This window comes from Epinephelus lanceolatus, chromosome 2, assembly GCF_041903045.1.
Source record: "Epinephelus lanceolatus isolate andai-2023 chromosome 2, ASM4190304v1, whole genome shotgun sequence".
Lineage (NCBI taxonomy): Eukaryota > Metazoa > Chordata > Actinopteri > Perciformes > Serranidae > Epinephelus > Epinephelus lanceolatus.
In genome coordinates, this window is record NC_135735.1 from 6,837,555 (window position 1) to 6,844,613 (window position 7,059).

The window sequence follows — 7,059 nt, forward strand, 5'->3', positions numbered from 1 at the left end:
GCCATGAAACTCACCGAGTGGTCAGTGGTGTTTGTTGATGTTCTGACATAAAAGTCGTAGCAAACTGCGGTTTCCATCCGTGTTTTCGCTCTTCATCTCGATTGTGGAACTATTTTTTCAGCTGCCTCACACCCGTGTGTAAACTTCCGCTTGATCATTCGTTTGACCCTGAAGCGTTATACACTCCAGCCCACTTGATGGCGATAATGCTCCTTTACGTGGGTGTCGCCAACCGGCAAGAAACCATTGCAATGTAATGGGACACAGAGAAGAAGCAGAAGAAGAAGGCTGGCGTCGTGTTCAAAGGCATTGTACTGCGAAGGTTGTTTACAAGCGAGTAATCCATTGTGCAGTTGTTTAAACTTATTACAAAACTTTTTCATCCGTTCTCCTCCAGGAGCGCACACAGCACTGTCGAGGCGGCACTTTCGCTGAGCTAAAAGACTACAGTGACTACAACCTTGTCATAAACAACCCCTTGTCTGTCTCCAGTGGTGGATTACTACCAACGGACAATGAGGCTTCCTATAGAAAACCAATGGATTACACAAAATGTCAAATAAATCATCACAGAAACCACAGTTTGCTATGATTTTTATGTGAGAACATCAACGAACACCACTGACCACTCGGTGAGTTTCATGACTTTGAAAACAAACGTTTAGGGTGGTTTTAGGACAGGTTCACACATGGCCATAGACAGCAGTGTTAAGCCAGGCAGGGGAAAGCCAAATTCTCCAAAAATGAGCAATCATCACTATTTTGGTCTTAACCACTCTATCTCCTTTAAGAGAGGCTGGCACGCTGAACAAGCCATTTGACTTGTTTTATAGGAACCTGCACAGAGCCTGAAGCAGAAACCCTGAGTCAACACAGCCAGTTGATAACCACCACTGTGATACCTCTTAACTCTGATTGGGACTTTATGCTTTGTTGAACTGGCTAAGGCTATAATGTCTGACTCTGATGAACTCGCCTCGTGGTTGTTACGCTGATGATCGTGAAAACACTGACATGCTCTTATACATGTGAAGGGGGGTGGGGGGTGCAGTTTTCAACCTAATACTGTTTGTCTGATATATTCTGTTCTACAGCAGGATGGGCCAGCAAGTGCACACATGCACATCTCCTCTCCATAATCCTCCTCCATCCGCCATCCGTCGGTTTGGGCCAATTATGGTGACCCCCTACTGCGGCAGCTATTTTATCCCTCTGAAGAGGCGTCAAGACTGACAAAAATTTAACCGTCCTCATATCAGGACTGTGGGGATGTGGAATTATGTTTCTTTAACTTTTTAGTTCGGAAACTTTTGATTCTGTAATAACTTCTACCAAAAGGGGAGCAAACACAACATATTTCCATCAAATTTTTAATAAGGTCCAAGGAAATATGAGAAACAGTTGATGATTTACCACTTTTATTTGAGTTATTCAGGAAGTTCCACTTAACATTTAATTAATTGTCGGGTTATTCCTGATTGGTCCCTTAGCATTCTCGGAACCCATCGGCTGTATTCGGCGTCTGACTTCCGGCAGGCGGCAATACAGCCTCTGGGGGCAGACCCCCGATTTTTTGGCATTCGGGTTTGATTTGGACGGAGGAGGCAAATTTCTGTTTCCGACTTCCGTTTATATATAAGTAAATATGCTGAACCATTGCGATGGATTCAGAGTTTGCAGTGATGCCAATTATGTTCCGCCTCGTAAGTTCACCGCACGGACTGTTTAACCTGGCAACAACTGCAGCCGGCTCAAAGGTGATTGGTCAATATCACGCGGACTACAAACAGCCTACAACCGGAAACCAGGGCTCTTCCGCTCTTCTTCCGGAGGCAAGATCTCCGGGGTTTGCCTACAGACTCTACATTCACTGAATGTAGAGACTAGTCCCTTAGTAACTACTCCAACACCATTCTCACTCCTACCTCGTCACATATCAACGTCAGGTCATGGACTTTCCACGTCCAGATACGACTTGAAAGGTACCCTGTTTTCAGCAATTGGTTTAAGTTAAGAAATACATAGATGCATTAATTCATTAGTCACCTTTGAAAAGCTGACAGTGTATTGACATCAATCTTGCAGCGAGCATCCGGCAACCCAGTTCACAATGATAGGCCAAATGAGGACGCTTTAATGAAAGGTCAGAATTTGAAACTTAAATGTCAGCTGTCAAACATCTGTGGTGCAACACTGGTGGCACTTTTTGGCACTGAGGACATAACTGCTGCACCTTACAGCCCAGCTTCCTGCCATCCCTGAGGAATATTTGTGTTGTACAGAGAATGAAAGACTGACAGTGAAAGTTTAGTTAGTCAGTTTAGCAAGTGTCTGTTCTTCTGCGAGTTCAAAATATCCAAATTTGACATTGGTGTCAGTCAGGGATCAGAAATACTTTGGTATTCCACAGAAAGAAAGAAGAATAACAGAGCGAATGATGGGAGAACAGAGGAGTGAAGCTGTACACATTTATTTCCATGTTCTCTGTAATGTATACAGATACAGATGTGTCAGCGCTAATGCTGTGTATATTTGTGTGTAGAGTTGCCCTGGCAGCTTTGTAAACACAGATGTACTTCTGGTAAATATGGCAGAGAAAGTTTGAAGTAACAGTAAGATCACTGTAAGGTCAAAGACACCCCAGCGGGCAGATTCTGTTGTCCAGCACTGACTCACACCGATTCACAGCAACACACACTGCGTCTAATACTGGTCAATGGTAGGCAAAGACATTTAAAGGAATACTTCACCACCAAATGATCATTTCAGGGTGAACTACTCACCCTGTGTTACATTGATTTCATGAAGAAGTCTTTGTTTTTCTCACGTCTCCATGGCGAATAAAAGAATCCAAAAACAGACAGAATTCTTGATGAATTGAAACTATAGGGGTCCACCTGTTACAACAGCAAAACTATATCAAAACGTCTGTTTACAAACTCTCACACAACTTGTACTGCACAACATGCCATACAATCCGAGACTCATTTATCTAGTCAAATGCTAAGTTCTTCCAAAGCAAAGTTTTTCTCCTGAATTCAACCTAACACGCGGTGAGTAAGTGATAAACAAAGAATAACATAAAGAATAATATTTAATACAGAATATGAGTGTACAGATTAACAGGTGATTTGTGCTGATTAAGATTTAACAGAAGTCTTTGGTGCTTGGACACCAGAGGGAGATCGAGGGACATCTGAGCGGCAGCAAGATAAACCCCCCCATGGAGTCCAGACACTGGTGGTGGTGGTGACTGATGAATCCATAAAGGCTCGGTGGTGATGGGGAGGTGGAGGGCGCGCACGACTGCAGCAAGAAAGAACTACAGCAGAGAAAGAACCACATTTAAAATGAGGAGCTGTACGATGATAGGCTGACGGAGAAGGTGTGCCGCTGTGCTACTGGTTGACTGTGAATCAGCTGATGACTCAATTAACAGACCCAGACAATGCCACCTACAGATAGTGGGTGAGCATGCATGCAAGGAGTGAATGGCAGTGTGAGAAGGAAATCATACAGCCTGAACATAAAATGTATTGTCTTCCTGGCTGAACTTTTGCTGAAGCTCCCTTAGCAACACTGTCTGAGACTGAGCTGATATTTTAAGAATATGGTTGAAATATTTAGTAAAAATAGCTGGAACAGTATTTGAAAAAAAGGCGTCAATTTGCAAAACAACTTTTTTCTCAAAATATTCTTTAGATATACTTCATTAAAACTTAGTTGCACCAGTCATCACAGCATCAATTAATATTTTTTTCCACAAGCAACACCACGTTCAAAAATTCAGTGATTTTAGTCTGCTTGTTATCATGATAAATGTACTTTATTCCGTCACGTTTTAGAGTAAATATGTTAAATATTTGAATTACAGCTGCAATCAGTATTTATGTAGTTGGGACAAAGGTACGGTTATATCCAGTTTTGTGGAATAACCATAACCATATCTCTAGATTTTAGACCAGGGACGCTCTCTATCATGGCAAGAACCAAGCAGACTGCTCGTAAATCCACCATGAGGCAAATCCCCCAGGGAGGGCTACCAAGGCTGCCTGTAAGAACGCCCCGGCCAGAAGAAGCTTCACCGTTACAGGTCTGATACTGTCAGCTACCAGAAGTCCACTGAGCTGCTGCCAGCTGCCCTTCCAGCGCCTGGTGAGGGAGATCGCTCAGGACTTCATAGACCAACTTGGCTTCCAGAGTTCCACCGTCATGGCTCTGCATGAAGTCAACAAGGCTTACCTGGTGGGTCTGCGCTATCAGCACCCAGAGGGTCACCATCATGCCTAAAGACATCCAGCGTGCCCGCTGTATTCATGGAGAGAGGGCTCAAACTCACCTGACGACAGTGAAACTCACCTGACTCAACCTGCTTTACCATTGCAAAATGACATGAGGCCAGGGGTCATTTGCAGCAGCCCCGCACATGTCCACAGGGGGGTTTCTAGGATTGGAGGACATCTGAGGCTTAGCCTAGACCTCTGTCAGGGGTCCAGGGGATCCTCCCATTGCACTTTTGCTGATGAACAAGCTCTAATTTGATGATTTTTATGCACTCTGACACCTTGTGTATATTGAAAGTCTCAAAAATTTTTGTGAATCCATTTATTTTCACTTAGAAAATAGTTTGGGGCCACCCAGCACCCTATCAGGGGCCCTATTTGACCCGGGGGCCGTATGTTGAGTTTAACTGCTCTAGATTATGTCATGTGCTGTGGGTAGAAATGATTCCATGATCAGACTTCATCAACAACTAACTAACTGCTTTGGAGATAAAATGCAAGATAAATGTCTTCACCTGTTCACCTTCTGTGCCTCCTCCACCTTTTCTGTGTGCCGCACATGATGAATTAAAACACATAGTGAGTGGGTGGATGTATGTGTGTGTGTGTGTGTGTGTGTGTGTGTGTGTGTGTGTGCTTGTGTTTGTGTGTCATGACTTGCGGTTCGCAGACTTTCCGACTGTGGCCTTCAGAAGCCCAGCTGACTCTATAAATACTGTGCGGAGCTTTACATAAGTGTGGTTGTCATTAATGTGGCAGGCTTTCCTCCCTTCCTCCTCTGCAGCACACACACACACACACACACACACACACACACACACACGCTCACACACACATTCAAATAGCTGCTTCTCAAGTTACGGCCCAGGAAGATTTTATTTAAAGAAGCGCAATTATGGGACATAAAATGTTCCAGTATTTACAGATGATAAATGCAGACAAACCTGACTGTGTTTGAGTGGCTACATTTAAAGTTGAACTTTGAAAATCCAGGCACGCTCAGTTGAACTCCAGGTAATGCATCAGAGCTGGAATTGGTCTTAATTTGAGCTCTGAAGAAGAAAGTTACTTAAATCTGTCCAATCAGGCCAATTTGTGGCATTTTAACAGAAAAGTCTTCACGCAGCAGGTTTACCTCTTTTGAAAGAGACGAGCAAAGTTCCTTCAGTACGTTCGCAGGTACCTTGCTTTTGAGAGGGAGAGGTGACAGTAAAACAGGAAAGGAAAGAAGAAGTCCTTCTTTTTCAAGCTTCATCTTACATTAGTGTCTGATAACTGCAGCACCAGGCTAGTGTCAAAACTGCAAAATGAACACAGGGCAGAACTCAGAACTGTGGACTGTCAGACATGGTCTGTTGTGAACGAAGTATCCGTCCAGTCCGGCCCTGAGCGGCACAGCTGGATCGATTATTTGTTTAACAGCTCTGTAGTGACTTTGTTGCCTTGGAGTTTGTATTTTCACATGTGCAAAGGAAGGTCTGGTAAATCTTTGAGGAAGGCTCCTCCGACCAGAATTAAGAGCCTTGGAACATCAATAATGATGTCATACCAGGTCTGCACTGCACTTTTAGCACCGGAAAAGGAAATCTGACAGCTGGATTTAAATTCCTTGGTTCAGTTTACAAACTCAGCTATCAATACCGTATTTACCTCTTTAAATGGAAACATTTATTACTGTAAACCTATGAAACCTTCACAACATTAACATCTGCCTATTTACTACAGTGATCCGGTTTTCCCTGTGTGTCCCGAGTCCCAAGAAACATCTGTAAAACACAAAAAAGTCCTGGTTTTCAGCATTCATTACCAATTTGTCCTGGTTGTCAGCACATTTGAAATAAATATTATAATATTATTATACTCTTCTTGCTTCAACACTGACTTCTCTCCAGCCCGTTATCATTCCCAGGTCGTCAAATACCAAAACTTTGTCACACCCCTCAGCGAGTAATATTGATGTCATATGCAAGAAGGTGTGTGTCGGGTGGAAGGAGGGGAAGGTGGATGGGTTAAACAAAACCAGACTTCTCTGGACAGATTTAGGAGATAGCTGTTTGTGTCCTGTGTGAATCCAAAAGTCACTGTTGTTCACTGACATGATCTTGATCTTTTTTCTTAACCTAACCAAGTAGTTTTGTTGCCTAAACCTAACGCGACCATTTCACAACATGAATTGTGTGCCACAAAGGGTTTTAGCTGTGTGTCCCATATATACGCTAAAGGGTGCCCTGTGTGGGCTTAAGGGTCCTGTTTTAGGGATTTGAAAATTTGGTCGCCGTACATTTACACATCCAGCAGACATGGAACAACATTGTCGTTTGTTTGAAGTTGTTTGTCTGATCACCTGGTAAATGTTAGAATACTCACTCTCCTGTGAGCTTTGGTTTGATCTCTACTGGCTCCTGAGAAGCAGGCTGAGTGTCCCCGTGATCCTGGGAGCTGTGCTGTCCGGGGCGATTAGGGTAGGGTTTCCTAAGGCAAAGTGGTCCCAGGGGAGGTGCCAGACTAAGAGCGAATGAAGAGGACCACGATGACATTCGAGGAATGAGTACTTGACCCGGTATGGGGACACCAGGGCCCCCCTCTTGAGCCAGACCTGGGTGGCCGCACCTTTGAGGCCCAGTTGCGCTCAGCCTAAATGAATTACATGGAGCCGCCACCCTGTGGGCCCACCACCTGCAGGGACTGGCATCGGAGCCGGGCGCAATGTGAGCCTGCTGCTCAGCCTGCTGTCCCTGGGACCCGGCTTCAGATAAGCGGTTGAAAAAAGATGGAT

General features: G+C 44.2%; 1 pseudogene; it reads left to right on the forward strand.

The window, feature by feature from the left end:
• Positions 1–3,979: 3,979 nt before the first annotated feature.
• On the forward strand, positions 3,980–4,363 carry LOC117260418 (histone H3, embryonic-like; annotated as a pseudogene).
• Positions 4,364–7,059: the final 2,696 nt, after the last annotated feature.